This window comes from Pan troglodytes, chromosome 3, assembly GCF_028858775.2.
Source record: "Pan troglodytes isolate AG18354 chromosome 3, NHGRI_mPanTro3-v2.0_pri, whole genome shotgun sequence".
Taxonomy (NCBI): domain Eukaryota; kingdom Metazoa; phylum Chordata; class Mammalia; order Primates; family Hominidae; genus Pan; species Pan troglodytes.
This window is the reverse complement of record NC_072401.2, coordinates 147,892,433-147,917,426: the sequence shown is the minus strand read 5'-3', so window position 1 is coordinate 147,917,426 and position 24,994 is coordinate 147,892,433. Positions and strand designations below refer to the sequence as shown.

At 39.7% G+C, this 24,994-nt stretch overlaps 1 long non-coding RNA gene and 1 pseudogene across 1 annotated transcript; one reads left to right on the top strand and one right to left on the bottom strand.

Moving 5' to 3' along the window:
• Window positions 1-7,402, bottom strand: part of LOC129143779 (uncharacterized) — a 34,302-nt pseudogene extending 26,900 nt beyond the window's left edge.
• Window positions 7,403-7,895: 493 nt separating this feature from the next.
• LOC107974435 (uncharacterized) lies at window positions 7,896-24,406 on the top strand. Its single transcript, XR_001717216.2, has 4 exons — window positions 7,896-8,071; window positions 18,080-18,229; window positions 21,656-21,725; window positions 23,934-24,406. It is a non-coding gene; the product is annotated as an uncharacterized LOC107974435 (long non-coding RNA).
• The last annotated feature ends 588 nt before the right edge of the window (window positions 24,407-24,994 follow it).

The following is a 24,994-nucleotide window of genomic DNA, read 5'->3' as shown; positions in this document are numbered from 1 at the left end:
CCCATCCTTTTTTTCATGGTTTGGTTTTTATTGCTTCCTATGCACAGAAATTTTCCTTTGTTTTGTAACCTCATTTTTATTACAATTCAGAGTTCCAATTAATATGATGCTATTATTGTCCCATTTCACAAATAAGGAAACTTGAGTTTTGGAGAAGTAATCATTTATTTGCATGAGGTCACATGGCCAGTAAGTGGTGGAGCCAAGATTTAGATTTAAATCTGGGAGACTCAAAAAAAATCCCATTATACACCCTGCAGACTTCTTATTGCCGTTAGATCCAGCGATGTGCTATTTCCATGAAACATACTTAAAGCAAACTGTCACTGGTTGAACATAAAAAGTAGGCAAAGATATATCAGCCAAAAGTAAACTAAACAACTTGTAAAAAATTGTCTTAAATATATTTTTAATGGGGAAATCATTCAATAGTGCAATAGGAGATCTTTTATACTGATTTCAAAATACAATACATAAAGAAGATAAAATAGCCAAAAACTATTTTATAACTGAACAACAGTGATCAAAATATATGTAAAAACCAAGAAGTTGGAAATGCAAGGAGAATTGTCAAAACCACAATCATAATGGGAGACTCATACTGCTCAAACCTCAGCAGGTGAAGTAACCAAAAATTTATAAAATTATAATGAATTTGAATCACAAATAATTAACAAGCTAGCCAAGACACAGAAACTACACACGCTTTCCAAATCCCCACAGAACATTTATAAATTTTATTATGTGTCAGACCATGAAAGAAATTTCAGTAAACTCCAAATATTATATATAGCCACATTCTCTGATCATTATTCAAGAAAACACGATGTTAAGAACAAAATATGTCAAAAAATAAATCTAACTACATGGGGGAAAAGATTATTTTAATAATTCTTTTTAAAAAAGAACTATTCAGAATGAGGTACATCTACATGTGTGGCTATGACTGTATCTCCAAATTATATTAAATTAAAACCAGCAGATGATAAAACAGTTTATAAAATAATCTAATTTTTGTATATTTAAAAGGATTTTTGCATATTAAATTAAATACATAAATAACTTTCCTGGAAGAATGCATAAGAAAACTGTTGACATTGGCTATCTTAAGAGAGAGGATAAGGGTCAGAGGTAGGGAGAGGAACACTATAGAGAACTTAAATCATATGCAATTAACAAGCTACCCAATATACAAACTATGCATTCTTTCCAAATCCCTATTGGATATTTTTAAAGTTTATTATGTACCAGGCCATGAAAAACATTAATAAATTCTAAATACTATATACAGACCACGTTCTTTTTTGTACTCTTCGAATTTTTCTTCTACCTAAAAATAATAAGATGAAGGGCATTTTATAATCTATTGTTTATAAAAGTAACCTCTAGATCAAAAATACAAATCCTCCAAATTATTAGCAGAACCACACACAAAACAACAAAGAGCCCAAATAGTGGAGAAACATTTTTAAAGCCATAGAAATAGAAAGCATACTATTAAAAAATGACAGAAATGTAAATAAGTTAAATCCACCTATTAAAGAAAAAGTTTATAAAATTGGATCACAAAGAAAATTAAACTCCGTGTTGTGCATATGAAGAATGCTTAAAAGATAGACATTTAGCAAAGGTTAAAAATTAAAAGATGGTTAAAGTTATACCATGAAAATATAAACAGAAACAAGTCAGGGGTCATGATTTTACTATCAGAAAAGGTGAACTTGGATCATAAAGGATTAAACAAAACAAAGAAAGGCACCTTATAATGCTAAAGGGTGTAATTCATTATAAAGATACATATTCATAGATAATTACATAGAAAACTGTATTTTCTGAAACTGATTTCAGAAAAGATATCCACCAGATTAATTTATTATCTTAAAAATAGACAAAGTTGTGAAAAATCTAACTCAAGACCCCTTAAAAATGTTTCTAGACAGTTTCGCATAGCAATTTATGTAAATTTCTAAAGAAAGATGATTCCAATGCTCTTGAGACTGTTCACAAAGTATAGAAGAAGGAAAGCATCCATTTTCTTTAACTGAAGTGAGTACAACACTGCAAAAGCTAACAAATTGCACCTAAAAGAAAACTACATACTAAATTCACTGATGACTCTCCATAAAAATATCATAAATAGAATATTAGTAAATAGAGTTCAACAGTATCTTGAAATAATAATGCACCATGACTAGGGTTTAAGAATATAAGAAAATTTCAATATTTAGAAATCATTCATGTGATTTTCCATATTACTACATATAAGGAGAAAAACCATATGATTATCTTCACAGATGCTCAAAAGCATTTGGTAAAATTCAAAGATATTCTAGACCAAATTCTCAACAAAACAAGGCTAGAAGGATATTTCTTCAACATGATTTTTTAATCTATATATAGTCATGCGTCACTTAACAACAGGGAAACATTCTGAGAAGTGCGTCATTAAGTGATTTCATCGTTGTGCGCACATCATAGAGTGTACTTACACAAACCAAGACAGTACAGCCTTCTATACACCTATGTAATAGGATATAGCCTATTGTTCCTAGGCTAGAAGCCTGTACACCATATTACTGTACTGAATACTGTAGTCAGTTGCAACACTGTGGTAAGGATTTGTGTATCTGAACATATCTAAACATAGTAAAAATACAGTATCATAATCTTATGGGGCCGCTGCTGTGCCCCATAAGATTTATCTATTACACATGTTTATCAGAACATGCAGTCTGTTGTTGACAGAAATATTACACAGCACATGGCTGTATTTATGCAACAATAGATAGATTAGATAGATAGATAGATAGATAAATAGATAGATAATCTTTTCTCCAAAAACAGGAACTAGACTCAATTTGAACCAGACTGTGAACTCTAAGATTTACCAATTGACTAGGAACCACACGTGAGGCATTATCAACCTGTGGCTCCCAACTGATATGGGTCCCACTTGGGGGTCCCTGACAGTTGTTAAAAAAAAATTCTTTCCATGGTACCAGGTGCACCCCCAGTACCAACTTTGAGCTGGAAGCCAGGCATTAACTTGCATTCCTCCCCAAAATATGGAAATTTGCACCTAGGGATTGGAGAGATGGTCATAAGAGACCTTCAAGTGTTTAAGGAAACACCATCAGTAGATCATGTAGCCTTCATATGACGTAGAGATCTCTCCAAAATGAGGCCACCCTTAGTTACTTGGGGTTGCTTCTTGGAAAGATAACTTGTTATTTATGCACACTTTGAAATCGATTGGCAGGAGTCTTCCAATTAGAAAAGTTAGTACAAAAAATTGTCTTTGACTTTAGCTGAAGTAATCAGTGTTACCATCTGAGCCTCAGAAGGCATTTAGATCAGCCTCAACTCACTGGTCAGAGTTGTTATGGGTGACAAAATTGCCCTAGATTTCTTCATCATGAGCCAAGGAGGAATCTGTGCAATCAGTAATGCATCCCGCTGTACCTGGAGTAATGCATCCCGCTGTACCTGGAGTAATGCCTCTGGCCATCAATGTGGAAACTTAAGGAGAAAGCCACCTGACTTCTAAGGTAGATGTGGATAGTTTATGAGATGTGTTTAGCTATTTGGCCTGTAACTCTGGGGATCATGGTTGAGGTCAGTACTGGTTGTTCTCATCCTGTTAATAGTAGCCTTAACTGTGGTAGCCTCACAGTGGCCTCGTAAATGCTGTATGAGATTATATTGAATGAATTACTTCCAGCCTCTGTCAGTCAGATTACTCAGATTAACCAATGAAGTGGCATACTGATGGAGAAAATTCTCCAGAAGTCACTATAGTATAGAAGAAAGTGTGGATATTGTTGGGGGACAACCTTCTATTGACCTGTTACATTTCTGACTATCTTGAAAACAGATATTGACTGCCCTTTCTTTCAGACTATCTTTTCAAGGATATTTGTACAACGTACAGCCTTGGAACTTAAAGATATGTCTCCCTCCAGAGAAAAATGTAGATTTTCTTACAGCCTTGAATGATAAAGGTAATGTATGTCACCTTCTGGAGAAAAGATCACACATGCTTATTGCCGAATATAAAAGATTCAAGTTCCCTAAGCTCAGGGTTTCTCTTCTGTAAGGCAACCTACTGCATATACAGGCATCTATCTGGGCCTATCTGAATCTCTCTCATAGGACTTGAGAGCAAGGATAACTGACACAAATAGGCTGATGTTCATGCTTCTTGCTTTCTATGAGTAATAAAATCCTGTGTCTCTGATCTAGGAGTCTCATGTCTTCTGCCAGCAATCATGCTGTGACAAGCCAATGTGTTACCTTGCAAGTAGGGTAAAATCTCAAGCCCTTCATATTTCTGGATAATAACAGAAGACAAAAATGGAGTTATCTAGCCCAGTTTATGGAGAAAACTATTTTTAAAATCAAAATACTTTGATTTCTTGTCTAATAAGAACTTACGTTTTCTTCCTATGCCTTGGGCCTGGTGGAATTGTCAAAGCCTTCCCAAAAGCTGCTCCCCAATACAACCTCCAGGCACACGTGCCAGTCCAGCCTTTTCTATTCTACAGTTTCTAAGATTTCTACAATTTTCCTAGGTTCTACCTCTGACCCTTCTTGAAGAAGGTCTTCCTTTATTTATTTTAATTTTAATTTAATTTAATTTAATTTTTGAGATAAGATCTTGCTCTGTTGCCTGGGCTGGAGTGCAGCTCACTGTAGCCTTGCCCTCCCAGGCTCAAATGATCCTTCTACCTCAGCCTCCCAAGTAGCTGGGACCACAGGCACGCACCACCAAGCTGGGCTAATTTTTTTAATTTTTTTTTTTTTTTTTTTTTTGTATAGATGGGGTCTCCCTATGTTGCTCAGGCTGGACTTGAACTCCTGGGCTCAAGTGATCCTCCTTCCTTGGCCTTCTAAAGTACTGGGATTATAGGCATGAGGCCACTGCACCCAGCCTTCCTTTATTTGATACACAAAATTCCTCCCCAGGGACATCAAGCTGTCTTGCAAAACTGGTTTCTTCATTTTTCTTCTGGAGATTTCAATAGCCCTGGGTCCCTGGAAATCAAATTCTTACATCATTCACTCATTTATTTTTTCATTCACCAAATATCTCTAACACCTTATGTACTCAACACAAAGTAAGTGTACAATAACCACTTACTGAATGATTAATAAATCATTTAAATCGACACCATCTCTCAAATCAACACTCAAATAATATATCACTGTAAACTGTGAACAGTGCTATGAAAGAAAAGTACTAAAAAAAAGGACAACATTAACAGCAATAGAGGAAGTGGCATTTAAAGTGGGAACTGCAGGGGGAGTAGGAGTTAACTAGGTACAGGGATGGGGATATATTCCAGGCAGAGAGAAGAGCATTGACTCACTTTTCTTGGTCCTGCGCCTTTTTCCAAGTCACAGTCAATGGCCAGCTAGAAAGACTTTTCCTTTCAAGAGGCCCTATTTCTTCCTCCTCTTTTGTAAGGTGGACTCTGTTCCTCCTCCCACCATCATCCCGATGGCCTCAGTGGCAGGCATCATCTTTTTTGGAGTTGTCTCTGCTTCATCAGCCTCTCCACTGACCCCAAGAGGCTCCCCGTCGCAGTAGCTTCAGACAACCACGAAATTGCTCACTGAGGGGCACATCCCACTCCTTGCCTATTTGCATACCCTGAGCCCAGTTACTCACACAACCTTTAATGGTTACTGCTTCTATATACATCTCCAGATTCTCATTGATAGCTCATCCCTCAAGCGACTTTAAAGAAATGAGATGCACATTAAGCTTTATGATACAACATGTCTTAAAAAGATTACAGAAACAACAGAACTAGAAAAAATAGAATGCCCACTCCTTATGGGATCATTTGTGAGCTAGGCAAATTCTTATAATACAAATTGACCTGGTGTTTTCCTGAACAAATTAAGTAGAAAGTAAGCCAGACACCAAGAAAAAGAAAAAAAAAAAAAAAAAAACTCTGGTGGCCAATGTTAGAACTCATTTGTTGTAGCGAATACTGCTACCTTTAATCATATTAAAGTAGTTGCTGCTGCCTCCTCATGTAAGTGTTGGCACTGTAAACAGTACTTACAAACTACTCTATAATAAAGCATAGAGATGTCTATGTTTTAAACGTCCTCCTTCATCATTCAGATCAGAAAAGGGATGTGACTTTGAACAGAGGAAATACGTGAGTGACATTAAGTGTGGTATAAGCCTATTTCATGTTCCAGCTCTGGTATGGGGCTGGGTAAAGCATCAATTCTGGTAAATGCCAGCCAAATTTGCTGTCAATAATAAGATAAAACCATGACAGGATAAGAATTGCTGTCTACTACAGAAAACTGCTTCTTGTTAGCAACATTACTTTGCTGCTCTATGACCTGCTTCTAGGGGTGATGAATAATATGACAAGCTTTTGTGTGCGTGTCCAATAAAATATATAGTTTCTTGTAGCAAAATGAAACTGGGCATTGAAGCTATGTACAGTACCTAGATTGATATTTTCTTAGCTATTAACTTGAATTAATCCTGATATGATACTATTTTCATTTGAAAAAAAAGTGCAGATGATTGCTTTTTGGAGACCTAATTCTGAGTCTCTGAGGTATTTTTCAATTCACCCAGTCTACCTCTTTCTGAATTATAAGTTTAACATTAAATACAGTCACCAATGATTGTTTAATAACCTCTTGCCTGAGGAGTGTATGGTTTAAATTCCATAGATCTTTGGTTTCAAAATTGCAAACCAAATAAGAGCCAATATGAGTAGTTATTGAAGGAAGATTCCATTAAGTATTCTCTGAACATTAATATAAAATGACAACAGCAAGAGAACAACTGTTAAGGAGTATCCGTGGGCATAAGGGAATTATTGGTCAAATTGAAAAGAAAATCAGTAAAGCCTCTCCCATTTAAAAAAAAAAAAAAGACCAGGAAAAAGTTTTTCTTCTTTTTACATTGAATGATTAAGGAGAACATTACACAGAATTCAAGAGGAAATGAATCCAGGGATTGAGAGCAGCTGGCTGTGACAGTTAACCAGAGAGAGGAAATCCAAATGATGTGTTTTCAGGACTTGCACCTTGCAGAGCGCTGCAATCTATGCCGGAGAGAGGCTGGAAAGGCCTGTAGACTGAGTTCTGGGAATCAAAACCCAAACCAGCTGTGCCAACGGGCTGGATAACCAGGTTTCCACGAACAAAAACATAGTTGCCAAGTTCAGATTAACTTTTTTAAAGAAAAAAGCAGCAAGAAATTGATCATCTTACACGTGACCCAGCCAAGGCAGGGACTAATAAAGCACTCTGCTGATGGACTCTAATTGTATCGTATTCTCACTGTATGGCTACCACTGGCAGCAGACTTACTCGTGGGGTTAGAAGCCTCTGTATCCTTTTTCTCCACAACCCTACTCATATTCCCACCATAAACCAGGAGTACCCACTTTGAATAAAACCTTACATAGATAAGCAGAGAAAAGGAAACAGAAAGCATGCTGATGATTGGCAGTCTCCTAAAGTACCTTCCTCTAGGTCAAAGCTTTCTATTAGGTTGGTGCAAAAGTAATTGTGCTTTTTGCCATTTAAAGTAATGGCAAAACCACAATTACTTTTGCACCAACCTAATAGTTCATCTTCCAAGATGAAATCATCAGGAGTTTCATTTTTTCCCTTTAATGCTTTAAGGTGTTAAAGGTTGTCATCCTCCTTAGTCAAAATGACCAATTCAGTTGTCTGGACAGGCCAGCAAAGGTGCCTCCTGGCTATAACGCCTCCATATGGTGAAGCTTCAGAGTGTCTACCACAACCGCAGCCTCTTCTGAAAGATCCTTTGCATAGGTCAGCGTGTTGGCATTGTGTGATGTCACAACCACAGTCAGTGCTGATTGGACCTGTGATGGGTGTTTGTTAGCTATCTAGAAGTTGTCCAGGGCTCCCTGAGGGAAGCCAGCACAAGAGCTCTGCCATAGAAGGACATTGGACAGAAGTGAAGAGTCCAATCAGAAACTCTTTTTGAGAGACTGAACGCAAAGCATTCAGAGAGTCAGCAGGCTGGAGAGGCCAAGACACACACACGAAGAAGGCAGTAAGTAAAAACTGGGTGGTAGGAGAAGTTATGAGTAAACAGAAACCTGGAGATAAATAGAAGAGATTAAAAATAGTTATTCCATCGTAGTAGTAACAGGAGCAGAAACAGAAGCCAAGAGAGGGTAGAGAATTAGTCCTAGCAAAGAAAAAATGAGTGCAGATAAGCAGAATGGAAGACCGGAATCAGGAGCACAGCCAGCTGCTAGAGTCAGTAGACGTTATTATAAAACTTTTCATTGTGTCCCAAATAGCCATAATATTTAATTCTCTGGTGGCTTAGCTTGAGTTATTTTCATTTTTTCTGAGTTTTCCTACTTTCCTGTGTAATCTTACAATAAGCCCTGTTAACTGAGATAATGGATTATTCTTTATTCTTTGCATCCTGTAAGAGCCTAAGCAACTTCTCAGGTCACCTTGTAAATGGCTCAGAGCAACACATTTGAATGTAAAATACTGTCTGCAAAATCCAAAGATCCCCAGAGTGTACCATTTTAATAGGTAGGGGCTACAACATGTACCAATCAGGCATTCCCTTTGAAGAAGATATTCCAATATCCTGGGACTATCAAATTCCTGGAAACTTTATTGAAAGGGTAGGCTCCTTCTTGCACTTTTATAGGATATATCTCCTTCCCTCTTATAGACATGTATCTTACCATGGCATCGAGAGTAGCTCTTAATTTCTGCTCTTCAACTCCTGTCAGCATGATGTCATCAATTTAGTATACCTATGATCCAATGATGTTTTATGGGATGATGGGATGTTCAAGGCACTGATCTCCCGTATTGTGGTATAAAACCTGAGATTTGATGTAACTCTGAGACAAAATAATAAAGGTATTCTGCTGTTCCCACCAGGTGAAAGAAAACTTGACTGTTTTCTCTGCTTAATGGAATATAGCAGGGGTCAGCAAAGTAGAGTCTGAAGGCAAAATCTGCCTTGCTGCCTTTTATAATTTTTATTAATAGACTTGCATTTTTAGAGTAGTTTTATATTTACAGAAAAATTGAGCAGAGAGCACGATGAGTTGCCAGTATACCCATAATTTCTCCTGTTATTAACATCTTATATTAATATGGTACATTTGTTACAATTAACATAGATTGATATACTATTACTAAATAATCCTTTTTATATTCAATGTTCTACTGGCAAGGCTGAGAATTCAACAGATCAAAGCAAAATTCAGAATTAACCATTGCATTTGGTTTGCAGCTATTTTGGCCCTGCTGCAAGAGATTATTTTAGAATAGTTATATATGATTCCTTTTTTTCATAACTGTGCCTTGGGCTGAGAATTTAGTGATTTGAGTTTGTTATTTTCTCTATTTAAACCTCTCCTGATTGTTCGTATTAACCGTACCACCTCACAGTCCTTGTGTGACCCTTTCCATCCATTCTGTTCAGACTTCCTTAATTTTGACCTAATGTCCTTTTTCTGTTCCAGGATGCCATCCAGAATACCACATTACATTTATTTGTCACATTTCGTTAGGCTACTTTGACTATGAAATTTTCTCAGATTTTCCTTGTTTTTGATGACCTTGGCAGTTTTCTTTTTGAGACAGGGTTTTACTGTGTTGCCTAGTCTGATCTTGAACTCCTGGGCTCAAGTGTTCCACTTGCCTCAGATTCCCAAGGAGCTGGGAATACAGGAGCTCACCACTGCACCAAGTTCACCTTGGCAGTTTTGAGTAGTGGTTAGGTATATTGCACAATGTTCCTCTATTGGAGTTTTTCTGATGATTTTCTCACAATTCGAACGGTGTTGTGGATTTTGGGGAAAGATCACAAATTTAAAGTGCCCTTTTCATCACATCATATCAAGGGTACATATTACCAACATGATGTATGACTGTCGATATTGACCTCAAACACCTGGCTGAAATAGTGCATGTCAGGTTTCTCCACTGTAAAGTTACTTCTTTCTGCCTCTCCTTACTGTATTCTAGGGAGGGAAGTCACTATGCACAGCCCACACTTGAGTGGGGAGTTATGCTCTCCCTCCTTTAAGACAGAGTATCTATGTGTTATATTTGGAATTCTTCTGCATGAGAGATTGTCTCTTCTTCTCACTTGTTAGTTTATTAAATCATATATTTGTATCAGTATGGAATCTTGGATATTTACTTTATACTTTGAGCCATAATCCAATGCTGCTTTATTTTATTGCTCAAATTGTCTCAGCTTTGGCCATTAAGAGCTCTTTTGGTTGGCTCCTGTGCCCCTTTGACATACCCCCATCGATGTGTGTGTGTGTTTTTGTTGGTGATGGTTTTTTCTTAGTTTTTTGTTTTGTTTTGCTCTTTGTTATTTGTGAGCACATCCTTACTTTTTGGTGTAATTAGATGATCTGGGCTCATGTGGTATATTTCTCACCCCAGTCCTAGAATCAGTCATTTCTCCAAGGATCCCTAGTTCCTTTTATTGAAGAATGATATTAGAAACCAGGATCTGAGAACTGGATGTGCTTGTTGCTACTGGGGCACTTACTGCCCATTTTGTAAATAAAATTTAATTAGAACACAGCCACGTCCATTTGTTTATGCATGGTCTATGGCTCTCATATTGCAATGGCAGAGCTGGGTAGATATGACAGATTCCTTATGGTCTGCAGAGCCTGTCATTACACTCTCTGGCCTTGGAATAGAAAAAAAATAAACAAAAGTAGTGACTACACATTTAGGCTCTAATGATTTTCTTTAGTAAGGAGACTTCATCAGGAGTAGAAGCTGCAGTTACAGTCATCAGCTGATTAAGTTTACAATAATCTACTCTGCTAAGATCCATCCATGTCCTGCCCTAGTCAAATCAGAAAGCTATATGGGGATACAAAGCTACTATATGCTTCCAACACTTAATTTATCACTAATCTTTGCAGTTTCCTCATGAATTTTAGATTGGTTTGATTAATTCTTTGGGAAGAACCTAGTGAAAGCCCTGGAATATCACTGCCCCCCTCCCAAGATCTAGATAAATTCGTCTCCATTTAAATGTATGTTCTCACCTTCCTTGACCTAGCACCCCATAATCCATTACCCAATCATATTCCACAGATATTTTTGCTAACATAGAGTAGGAAAAATTATTCTTTTTTTTTAGAAAGCCTTTTCCTTTGATATTTGACTTTGTAACTGCCCCACCACCACCATATACACAGGCATGTTGGCATTTTAATTATGGCACTGTGGAAAATGAAGGAAATTGGGAATGTGGAAGTAAAGAATTGACATGTCCTTGTAGAGTAAGTCCTCAGAGAGGTTCTTACAGGGTTTTCAAATAAGACAAGAACAGCCTCTTCACAGCTGATGCTCATCAGGACATAGACAGACTTTTTCCACTTTACGCTGTTAAAATTCACTAGAATTTGCAAAGACTAGCTTCTTTGTAGGGATTCATGAACTGTGACCTATGGACATATGTTCCTCCGTGACCCTCAGAGGGGCAGCAGCAATTGGAGGATCAAAACCTTATGAGGCCTCTGAATCCTTCCATATATCCCCATTTCAGTGATCAGGGTTCCACATTTTTATGTTCAGTGTTCTACTGACAAGCCTGAGAATTCAACAGATCAAAGCAAAATTCAGAATTAACCATTGCATTTGGTTTGCAGCTATTTTGGCCCTGCTGCAAGAGATTATTTTAGCATAGTTATATATGATTCCCTTTTTTTCTAACTGTGCTTTGGGCTGAGAATTTAGTGATATGAGTTTGTTATTTTCTTTATTTAAGCTACTCCTGACTGTTAGTATTAATTACTTCACCCCATAGCCTCCTTGTGTGACTCTTTCCACCTATGCTATTCAGTGGCAGTGGCTACTCAGACCCCTAAAATGTCATTTTCTTACCCCTGCATGTCATAGACTAACAAATTCTCATTCTTAAATACTACTACTGAAATTTTACTGCCCTCATCCCCAACTTTCCCAACAATTACTCCCAGAATCCCTCCTTCTCCCCCTTCCCTGAAATGCTGGATTCACTCCTGGTTCTTATATCTGAACTAGTCAGGAATATTAGACATAAATTGGCTGTTTTCATTAGGTCACACTAAACCTAGAATAGGCTTGTGGCTTTCAAAAGAGACCCCCAAAGACAGTGGCTCAACCAATATAGGCTTATTTCTCTCTCACATAACAACCCACAAGAACACAGACCCACAAACATAGGAAGGTGGTTCTGCTACATAAAATCATCCAGAGAGCCTTGTTCCATCTTTCTAGGTGCCCTGTCATCTCCTCAAATGTTGATCTTATTCACTGAAGCAAGCTGACTCCCCAATACCATGTACATACTGAACCCAGAAGAGGGGAGAAAAGAAGGAAGGATTGTGCATAGGAGTTCCTTTTGAAGAAGTGACATGGAGGTTAGACACATCACTTCTGCTCACATTTCCCTGATCAGAATTTAGTCACATGGCCATGCCTGGCCACAAGGAAGGTTGGAAAATTTAGTCTCTAAAATTAGAGCAATTATTTCCCCTTTTCCTTTTAGGAACAGAGCCTCCTGTTTTCACCAAACCTAACAATGATCAGCCACACTGACTCTGATTGAGTTAAGTAGAAAAGAAGTTTATTAAAAGATGACCAAGGAGCTCACAGAAACACCAGGAAATTTTGAGAAGGTTCAGAAAACAGGTAGAAGAAGAGAGACTCTAGGTATCTAGAACCCAAGTACAAATCATGCCACAAGAACATGAGCAATGGGCACTGCTGCTAATAGCACTAGACACTGGACATCAGAGCTTGCACTTGCCACCAGCAGAGGAAACCAGTGAATGTTACTTCACAGGGCAAAGGGGACTTTGCACATGTAATCTTGGAAGAGTATCCCGGATTACTTAGGGCCCAGTGTAACCACAAGGGTCCTTATAAGAGGGATGCAGGCGATCAGAGGGAGAAGTAGGAGAGGTGATGACAGAAGCAGAGATTGAAGTGATGCAGCCACAGGCCAAGGAATTCTGGCAGTCACTAGAAGCTGAAAAGTGCAGGCCCCAGCTCTCCTGAAGCTCTCAGAGGAACCAATCCTGTCAGTTCCTTGATTTTAGCACTAATGTCAGACTTCTGACCTCCAGAATTGTAAGATAATAAATTTGTGTTCCTCACCACAATCAAGCTAATTAACATTTCCATCACCTCACATAGTTACCATTATTTTTTATTTTTTATTTTTATTTCTTGGTATGGTAAAGACACTTGGGATCTACCCTCTTAGCAAATTACAGATATACAATACAACATGATCATTGTGTTGGTTTCAGCTTCAAAGAGTCAGGTAACCTGTCACAGCAGCAATAGAAAAATGAACACAGCAGCTTTTGCCTGGAGACTCTCCATTGGCCAAGCCAAGATTGTCTCAGAATTCTGCTGCACTCTGAGGCTCTTCCCACCATTCTTTGTTTCTCGTTATCCTTTTACAGTTGTTAGACCTGTCTCCCAATCTAATGGCTCTCTCCAACTCCCACTCCCTTTCTCTTTATCCTCCAGAGCCATTTTCCCTAATGAATTTCTTTCCCTAATAAATCTCGAATCCCATCTTGGCATCTGCTTCTTGGATGTTCTCAACTAAATAATGCTACCAATCCTACTCTCTCTCGTGCCCCAGGAAACTGGAGGCTTTAGCTGCCTTCTACCCCACCACCCCACTCCTCAGAATAGACTCTCTACCACTCCTCTTCATCGGTTCACTAGCTTCCAATGCAAAGTCCTGGTGAGGTGCCTGACTGGCCAAGCCTAGGTCACATGCCCCCTCTCCAGGGCAGGAGCCTGGAAAAACAAGTCTCTGGCCTATTTGACCTCCATAGTGGAGGTCTCTAACCCTCATGGAGACTCATACAGTGAGGACATCCCTAAACATAAAAAGTGGGTTCATGTGCTGCCAGGTACCCCCAATGTCTATGACAATATCCCTCCCTCAAATATTGTGAATCCCATCCTGTGTGAACAAGAAACATGTAGTCTTCTTTTGCAAGAACTTCTGAAGATTTGTCAGGGAATGCTTACACCAGCTCTGTGCTTCCTCTTGTCATCTCCCGACCTTATCTCTCTGTTAATCGGTTGCCCCCTGTGGACACCAGCTCCTATCTTTATTCCAACAACATGGCTGACACCAGCCATAGAGAGTGACAAAACTTTACTGAGGGTTTGAGAATAACATAAGAAGTCATACCACATGCCTTAGTCCATTTTGCGTTGTTATCAAGAAATGCCTGAGGCTGGGTAACTTATAGAGAAAAAAGATTTATTTGGCTTACTATTCTGATGGGCTGGAAGGTTCAAGATTAGGCATCTGCCATTAGGACCTTGGGCTGCTTCCACTCACGACACGAGAGGAAGGAAGCCAGTGTATGCAGAGATCATATGGAAAGGAAGCAAGAGAGAGGTGAGGATGCCGGGCTCTTTGTAACAACCAGCTGGATCGGGAACTAATGAGATGAGAACTCACTCACCCCTGAGGGAGAGTATTAATCAGTTCATATGGGATCTTCCCCCATGACCCAAACCCCTCTCATAAAGTCCCACCTCCAACACTGGGATCAAATTTCAACATGAAGTTTTTTGGGGTACAAACATCCAAACCACAGCACCACCAAAAGGGAGACAGAAAATTCTGTATCATTGCTCCTAAAGCAGATTGGTCATAACCCCATCGAAGGAATCCCTTGCGATTCAACTCTGCTCTTAACCTCCTGCCTGCCACTGTGGTGCTAAAGTCCATTTCTCCTCCTCTCCATGAGCCCCCTGTTTTATCACCACTCTGCCCATCTCCACTCTTCCCTGGCCTGCTTCTTTCCTGAGGAAGCCATAAAATATATTAGAGAAAAAAAAAATCTCTGATGAGCAGCTTAGCTTTGCTCCATCTTAATCTGTTTCTTCCAGAATAGAAGCATGGCCCTATCTTTGTTTAACTAAAGAGCTTATATCGGTGTTTTTCAAATCAAAAGGATAGTCTCCCTGAAAATGAATTCTGCCTCAATCTCTAGAGTCAGAGGTGCAAATTCTAGGTAGATTTAAAAATAGCAGTGTCCCTAGGATGGTTAATTTCAGGTGCCAACTTGACTGGATTAAGGAATACTTAGAGAACTAGTAAAGCATTCTTTCTGGGTGTGTCTGTGAGATGGTTTCCAGAGGAGACTGGAGTGTGTGTCAGTAAACTGAGTGGGGAAGACCTGTCCTCAATGTGGGGGCATCATCCAAATGGCTGGGGGCACAGATAAGAACAAAAAAGGCAACAACAGCACATACACAAAAAGAGATTTTTTTTTTCTCTCTCTCTCTCTCTCCTGGAGCAGGGACACTCTTCTCCTCCTGCGGTTGGACTCCAGGCTCTATGACCTTTAAACTCCAGGACTTATACCAGCCGCCCCTGGGCACTCAGGAATTCTGCCTCAGACTGACAGTTGCAGGACAGTGCAGCATTTTATTTTAAAGATACCCCACAACGTAGGTGGCCAGTCCTGCTGCAGGTGCGGTTTCAAGTCTTTGGAGTTTGACCTTCTAGTCCAAAGTCATTACAGCTGCAGGCAGAGGCTCCCGCGGGGAAAAGAGCATTTCCTGGGACGCTGGAACTAAATGAACGGCCCACTCTCCAGTTCAGCCCTTGCCTCCTTCCCGACACATAAAGTTCGAGAGCCACGGTCCTGAGTGCATAGGAAGAGCCCCATCATCCTTCTCCCTCTGGGCAAGCTAGGAGCAGCGGTGCGAGGCTCCATTTCTTCTTCTCTGGCTCCTGGACCTCAGCCACCTCTGCTCAGGCACAGGCCAGCTGCCCAGGCGTCCTCCTCTGGCGACCAGCTCTGACCGCAGCCCTGGTCTGCTCTCGGGGTCGGGCCCACACCCCTCTTCTTCCTCCTCTTCCTCCCAAGGCCTGGGCTCGGGTCCCTCTTCTCACCTTTCCCTTTCTTGCGTTGCAACCGTAACTTGGTAAAACCCTTCTTGATCTTCCTCTCTCACCTCCTTTCAAACACATGCTTGCAGGCTTTTTCCCGATCTCATCCTCAGGGCAGATACGCTCCCTTGATTCTGAGGTCTTTGAACTTGCCGTGAAGCCACACTACCTGCGTCCCAGGGTCTCCAGCTTGCAGATGGACTGTGGTGGGACTTCTCAGTCACCAAGGTCGTGTGAGCCAATTCCCCTAATACATCCCCTCTCATCTATCTATATCAGTAGAGATACCAATATCAGTATAGATATAGCTCCTATTGGTTCTGTCTCCCCAGACAGCCCTCACAAACACAGTTCCTGAACCCACCTCACACTGCTCCACCCCACACCCAGACAAACGCACACATAGAGGTAGGCAGGTAAATACATAGATCAATAGATTTATACAAACTGTGAGCATCACGCCTGAAGAGAACTCCCTATTTCCACACCGTGTTGCCACAGCACTCCTACTTCCCACATCTGCCTCCAAATTGGCATTCTTCCTTCCATCTCTGCTCATAGGTCAGGCGACCCACCATGTGGTCACACCCCTTGCCGAGGACCACAGTTTCACAGACACTGTGCCTTCCAGCCACCCCGCTGTCCTGCCGCAGCCATGGGAATGTGGAGTTTCAGCAGTCCTCGTGGTGTTCCTCATGCTGACCCTGCTGAGTTCCAGCCATCTCACCGGATCCAGTGGCTTGGGAGTTTGGGTTCATAAGGATTTGAGCTCTGCTAACATCCCTGACAGGAAAGAAGCAGGGTAGCTTTTAGGGACAAACCATTCCAAGGAGAAGGATCACTGCACAAGGACCCTCTGACTCTCTCCCCAGAATCTCCCCTCTCTCTACAGTGCTCTAAATTCTGTCCTCATCATCCCTGCAGTGTCTCTTCCCCATTTCTCCTCTACCATAGACATAGACAAAGCATCACCCAAAAAGGGAGAGGGAAATACAACTGGGAATTCTTTAGAGGTGAGTGGAGTTAAGAACCTGACCTGGATTCTTCTCTTTTACAAAGCAAAACTAACTAAATACATAAAAATTTAAATTATTTTCCTTTCTTCCTTGGTCCAGTGAAGACTGGACTCTTCAAAGTGGACTTTGGTAAAAACAAAAGAGAAAGTTAAAAAAAATTAAATTCTAAAGGCTAAATTTACACTGTAGAGATTTTTAATAACTGAATTCTGGTAACAAGTTGGTTGACTCAAGCTAAGATTCTTTTCCTTCCACTTCTGCTTTCTTATTGTTGTTTTTGGTTTTATTTTTGCATTTGTGCTGTCACACACAGGATTTCTCCTCCTTTCATTTATTTCCACCAGCAGACCTGCACCAATACAAAAATGTGCCCTGTTAATAATAACAGCTGCTGTTTATTGATTATTTACCACATCCAGGTACTTCATGTAAGAATGCTATACTGTAGCTAATTAAGATAATCACAGAAAAATATCAATAGGTAACTTCGGTTACTATTTTCTACATGCTAGCTTTTATTCTCGCTTCATCCTTACCATCATGCTAGGAGGATAGGTATTATTATCACCATTTTAGAGATGAGAAAAGTGAAGTAAATACTATTAATTTCATTTAGAAGATAAGTAGATGAGGCTTAATCACACAGTTATTAAGTGGCAAAGACCGGATTTGAATCAAGATATCTGATTTTTAAAATTCACCTGTTTCAAAGCGTTCTACTTCACCTAAGAAGTTAATACACCTCACAACCAGATAATTCCTTCTTTTCAATTAGACTGTGTCTGTATCTGGGATCAGTTGCGAAGCAGAAGTATGACGTGACTAAGGCCACCGCTGGGTTAGGATACCCCCATCCAAGGTCAGGTTCTTAACTTCACTTAGCTCTGAAGACTTATGATTAGTTTTTCCTCTCCCATTTTTTGGGTAGCCCTTTCTCTTCTTTTCTGTGGAAAAATTTGTAACTTACCAGAACAGTTCACAATATGACAACATTGTAGTGGCGACATCACAGAGACAGAAGGAGGAAGAATGGCAACCCTTGGACTCCTGGGGATGTGGGAGCTCCTTGACCACATGTGGTACCTCTCTTTCCTGATCCCAGATTGAGAGCTGTACTAGCCTGGCATGCAGACAGCAGCTTTAGAATCAGATCTGCCTTCTGGCGGCTTCCCACCTAGGAGCCATGGGACCTTTGTGAAGTCACCAATTGTGCTGTGGATGCTTCATTTGTGAAGGAGAACAGGACTGCCTTGTAAGTTGCAATATGTGTTAGAAATAGCAAATAAAGAGTACTTAACTCATAGGAGGCCTGTGATAAATGGGAGCTTTTATCATAGACTGCCTTTCCTGCTCCTGTTTTGCTTCTTCTTTATGTTTAAGTGAAATTACGGATGATGCTACTAAAACATATCAATAATTTGAATTTCACTTTTGTGGATGCTTTAAACATCATAGTCATTAGAAGGTGGATCTGGCTGATTGTACTTTAAGTTTTCAGTTTGGGCTGGAGCTTTGTATTATAACAGGAGGGTACTGGACAAGGTGAGTTGCTGATAGCCTCCCCCCACCTGCCAACAGACCTATCATTAGATGGAATGTAATGGACTTTGGCCAGTTGTTCTCCACCCCAGCTCTGACTTAGCGGCTCTGGCAAGAATGGACATATGAGCCTAAATACAGAGCTTGTTGCTACTTTTGGCTTTCCTTGTCATTATTTCTTCCTCTAAATTCAACAAATCATTACTTCCTCTTTTATTATGTTTTAGTATGAGTGATTTAATACCACAGATATTCAAAATAAGCCTGTGGGAGACACTGGGTTATGAGGTGATCATATATTGTTTCTTTAATTTTCAAAACAACACAATAAGATAGGGACCCTGTCCCAGAGATGACCACATTGAAGTTCAGAGAGTTTAAGTAACTTGCCCAAAGTCACATCGCTAGTGAATAGCAAAACCAGGATTCAAGCCTAGGCCTGCCTATTTTCAAAGTTTATGGAAGGAAGTAAAACATTTCTTAGTCTAATTTTCTCAGAGTTTTGTTCTGCTTTGTTTTGTTTTGTTTGGCTTACTTTCTTCATCAGCCTAATACCTGCTTCAAGTCTAAGTGAAGCTTTCACCTCTGCCTGGAAGTCTTCCCTGTCCCTGTAGGCTGTCAGGTGGCCTTCTCCCAGCCCCCATAGCATCCAGCATAGAAGCTGATCACAGCACTTACCACCCAGTGAAAAGTGTGGGCACAGTCCTGTCGGCCCTTCCTCCTAGACTGTGCACCCTTGGGCAGCATGCTTTGCTTCCACAACACTTGCTACTTAGCAGGGGCTCAGGGCAAATGTGTGGACTTGAGCTGCCAAATTGAAGCCATAGGTCAATATTAGAACTAAACACTAGCACTAAAGTGAAAACTTTAAGATGCACATAGACCAGTAATCCCCAAATGTGTTTGCTGAGGGGGGTGTGTGTGTGTGTGTGTGTGTGTGTGAAGAGACTGTGTACCACTGGCTTTTTCTCTCCTATCATACTTTCACTCCTGATGGACTAGGCCTATGGAGTGTTCATTTTTCTCCCTGAACATTAGACATCTCTCTGCTGCCTTTAAATAAAATTCCTCATTTTACCTCTCCTCTTCTTTTCTTTATTTCCTTTGCTTCAGACAAGATATGAGCCCTTAACTCACCATAATTAACCTCACAATGGGCTACTGTTTGTTTCATATTGGAGATCACAAGATGGATCAAATAATAGTCCAATTTTTTGGACTATAATTTCCAATATTATTCCAATATTGCTGGAATATTATTCCAGTATCATCTGCTATTTTCCCAATATTATTATTGGAAAATAATAGCATAGCTATTATATAGAATATTTACCCTGTGCCAGGGACTGTTTCAAGCACTTTACTTACATTAACTCATTTAATCTTCACAACAACTTTATGAGATTCATACTATTAGTATCAACATTTTACAGATGAGGAAACTGAGGTACAGATGGGAAACTTGCTCAAGTTCACACAGCAATTAAGTGATCAAGTCCAAGAGCAAAACCAGGCAGGCTGGCTCCAGAGCTCACGATAGCCCACCACTGCTTTCCACCATCACTACGGAATCAAGTCCATGAGGATACTTACCTTATGTCAGTTGCCTAAGTTGGAAATTATAGAATCTTCAAATTGGAAGGGACGTTATCATGCAAGATTTCAACTTTCTACTCACTGCAAAATCCCTTCTGGAACTACCCAGATTGATGAATTTTCATCAGCTCTGCTTGAGTACTCCCAGTGACTTGGAAAAAAAACACTATAATATGGATATGAAATATAAACTGTTCATGGATAAATTATTGCATAATAAAAACATGCCTAATGGCTACACTCCCCTAATATGTTCATTTGGTAATTATGTTTTATTTGCAAACTTGTTTTGATAGAACTGTTTCTTTTAAAAAAAGTTTAAGTATAATTTGTCTTGAGATACATTTTCCTTTTATATCTTCTTACTAATGGGCTTATTTTCAAGGAGGAAAGTACAGCAAAGGTAAAAGAAAAAACTCATTTTCTCATGTTGTTGTTTTGGGGTAAAAAACAAAGGCTAACAGTGGGTGAGTGATCTTTTTAATATTTTTAGTTAATTTCCCACACATACTTTAAAAAGTTACTATGGTACTGTTTTCTCCTACTATTAAAAATCTGTTTGAAATGAACTACTGGAAAAGTTAGGACATCATAAATCATCTTAAATAGAAGAATTTATTTGATATTTAATCCCTAATTAAGATGAAAATATCAATTGCAGCTGTTCGTTAGGTATGTTCTTAGTTTGTGTTTGGGCCACAGCAGGGGAAGAAAACCCAGAATTTCATAATTTTAAAGAGATTTCTAAATGCTCTGTGTTACACAAAACTTGCAAGTATGGCATTGTGGGAGACAACAGCAGCGTCATAGCTGACATTTGGGTTCTGGAATCAGACTGCCTGGGTTTAAAGCCCTTCAGTCCCCATCTTGATACAACGTTAAAAACATTCACTGTTTTTAGCACAATGCCTAGCACTTTAGATGCCCAGTGAAATGCTGATATTATTTTTCCTTGTCCATTGAGATCTTTTTTGAAGTATAGGCAAAGCTTGGGACTGAGAATAAAGAATCAGCATCAAAGTCTTATAGTTCATCGTTTTAAAACTGTTTTCTCCAATTTATCCAAAAATAAAATTGAGGGAGTAAGATAGCCCGTGGTTAACATATCAAAGCACCAATAGACAGATTAGAGACTAAGAAGGTACATGAGCACTACAGGCTAAGATGTGGCCAGAACGCATGTCAGGTAAGAAGGGATACCCAGAAATCCTATCTTGGAGGCATCAGGTGAGCATGAGCAAAAGGATATCCCAGGCCAAAGGAACCTTGAATTAAGCAAGCTCTTTACAAGTCCTTCCTTGTGAGGAAGGAACGGCCCTGGGCCAGGCTTCCAAGGACCTCCATTTTAGTCCTGGGTCTGCCTTCTGTCACATTTCAGGCAGGCTATTTAAATTCTCTGAGCCTCAGTAACAATTTTTTTCCTGCCTACCTTAGGGTTATTGAGATACTGTCTGGGAAAGGCCATTGAAACAAAGTTTCAGAGCACTATCTATAAAACACCACATTTTATCACTAATAATCCCATCTTCTAATGTAATTGCAGACTTCCCAGGATTTAGCAACCAGGGCCTGGAAGGCAGACAAAGGTAACTGGCCCCATGTGATAAAAACAGGTACAAACTTTCTTTTCTTACCTCACAAGCCTAGCTTAGGGCTGGACACTCAGCAAATGCTAACAAAGTGCCACTCATTGGTTTGAAAGGGTTCACTTCAACCCTGCCTTCTTCAGGAAGCACTTACAGAGAGCACTTTTCAGTGGGTAACAATGTGACATCAAATGCTCAGTTTAAAACCTCCTTCCAAATAACAGGAAATTCGTCCTAGAAATGGCTAGAATGACAGAATGAAAACAGAGCAGTATCTACCTGGGCTTTAGTGCCAGGAAGTGACAGTCATTGGCTGTGTGTTCAATTACATGGCTGAAGTTAATAGGTAATCAAATATTATGCAGTAATAGATTAGTTGCCTTTCCTTGTTGCTAATTATCTAAAATATCTCTATATTGCATATTTAAACATAAAAATTTCCCTAAGGTGAATGATAGACTATGCCATTTTTAGTGATTAAATGTGGCATTTTCTGCATCTTAATGAAACCATTATTTTTGTTCAGTTGAGTGATTTTATTAATTAAAGGAATGTCAGGAGAGTGGCAGCATGGTCATAGAGTTCTCTGAGAGTCATAGCATTATAGAGCCATAAAGGACCTGACCAAACCCAGCCAGGGACTCTCAGTTTACCTGTAATTCTCCACCTGGAAGTCAAAAAGCTGGGTTCTGATATCATCAGTACTATGTGACCCTGGGCAAGTCATTCAAACTTTCTTTGACTGAGTTTATTCTTCAAACAAGGGATCTGTAATGCCATGATACTTTAAATTAAGCTTTTCATGTTGACATATGTTTATATATTGTTACACTAATAATGATGTGTCCCAACAAAGTATGGTTTTCTTTCTCTTTTTGACAACAAACACAGGGACTAGCTGTATTTGAATTCTCTGTTATTGGGAAAAACATGGCTTTTCTTAATAGGCTGTAAATAACCTGAGGGTGCAGTTTGGGGTTCATAACTTTGTGTCCCCCATGGTGCTTTTAACATACTACTAGAAAGAAATAGAATTTCATTGTTGCATGTTTCAATGTATTTTGGACCAAAACATCCTGCTCTGAAACATCATTAGGGGAAAAAAATCCTAGCATATTGTGGGCCTCCAATGAAATGAATGTTAATTGTGTTGCCCAATACCAATTTATTAATGTTTATGAGCATACAACTGTGCGTGCACAAACACAGTTCATATATAGTTCTCGAAAAATGCATTTGGGATTTTCTACCACATGATGCTTTCAGTCAGTACCTCCTACCATTAATTTGTGTTCAGAGCAGTAGTTCCCAAAGCTACCCCTTCAGCAACATGTATGTTGACATGGATGTTGAAATGGATGATGTAAATACAGCCATTCAGAATAATCTGGACATCCTATTTTATGATTTGGAATGCCCAGAATGTCCAAGACGTGACATACATTACAATTTCTCAGAAAAGTCACACCTGAAAAAGGTAAACACTCAACATAGACACTTAGACTTTCCAGGCATCTTAGCTACAAGAACAATGGTGTCAGTATCTTGAGTTCTGTGTTCCATAGGAGCTTTTTTTTTTTTTTTTTTTTTTTTTGAGATGGAGTTTTGCTCTGTTGCCCAGGCTGGAGTGCAGTGGCAAGATCTCGGCTCACTGCAACCTCTGCCTCTTGGGTTCAAACGATTCTTCTGCCTCAGCCTCCCAAGTAGCTGGGACTACAGGCGCTCACCACCATGCCAAGCTAATTTTTGTATTTTTAGTAGAGATGGGGTTTCACCATGCTGGCCAGGTTGGTCTCAAACTCCTGGCCTTGTGATCCACCCACCTCGGCCTCCAAAGTGCTGGGATTACAGGAATGGGCCACCATGCCCGGCCCATAAGGGCTATTTTAAAGGTTTAGTTGAGGGTCCAACTCGCAGGTCCACCCACTACTCCAGGAGTGTGTCGCTCCCTGCACTGGTGACAACACAGGGAGCCCATGATGTGCAAGTTTCACAACACATGTGGTTCATTTTCCTCCCCTAATGACTCAAGAAGAGAGTTTTAGAATTCAGGCTGAGTCTCAGTAATTCAATTGTAGAGAAAGCAGGCAAAGCTGTAGTTCTGTCTTAATTAGTTTCATATGTGAATGTATTAATTGTTTCATTAGGAAATGTATTAGGTAAATTGAATGTGAATGTGGTGGATAAGGACAACAAAAGAATTCCCTTGAAGGTTCATGATTGTTCCATGTGTAGGCCCGGGAGCGTCTTCATTAAGGCAGGCAGTTTTGGGCCACCCGATCATGACCATGGATCTACGTGCTGGAACTTGAAAGTATGTCCACGCTCAAGATTTCTGTCTCTTCTGAAGCAAGAAAGGAGTGGTTTTGCATGCCCTGCCTATGCACATCTTTATGAAAATGTAACCTTTTCACTCACTTTCTGAACTCCACAAAAGAGTCAGCTTTCTCCTGTTGGTGATGAAACCAGCTGTTGAAATACTTCAATTGGGTTGCAGTTGCTTCTCCTGTGAGCTGCATGGCCATCTCTTCTTTTGTTTCAAAAACTTGGCTGGCACTTTCAGCAGCCACTGTGAAGTTGGTAAATATCTAAATGACTTCTTCATTTTCTGACCCTTGAACAGAGAAGTAGAAGATTTTCTGTGTTCATAACTAGCATGTCTGGATTGTGTAATTTCATCTTTGCAAATATATCACCAATTCAAGAAACAGCTTTAGCTTGTTTGGTTTTTGAATAGTGTTGACCATTATTTCCTAAAGAAAAATCACCCAAGCCTTCCCTGAAATGTTAGTATTGTGCTAACTGAGGCATTGGCTAAAAAAGAAGTGTGTGTATGGAGTAGGGGGTGGGTGTGGATGGAGACAGGGTAGGAGGGGTTCCCTGCTTTTATAAATCCGGCAAGGCTGCCTTTGACAGTCTTTCATGTTGGCTTTATTCTTCCCTTTGGGAATTTTCCGAAGTCACTTTTGGCCTTTGTTTATTTTAAAGGAAGTAGAGAAACAGCCACAAGAGGAGGAGAGGAATATAGCTGCCTACAAATTGACTAATGTGTTTTCTCTCTCTCTATGTTACACAACAGATATATAACAGCGCTTCCCCTGCATTGGATGGTAGAGATCAGAGTTTCTAAATTACAAAAAAAAAAAAAAAAAAAAAAAAAAGTCAAAACTGGTACATTTTAGAGACGAAGAATAAGCATAGGTGGGAAAATGTCTGCAGGCATAGGCAGCCTTGGGCAGGTCTGATCTGACCCATTCTAATCAGTTATTGGGAAGAGAGTAATTATTAAGGCAGGG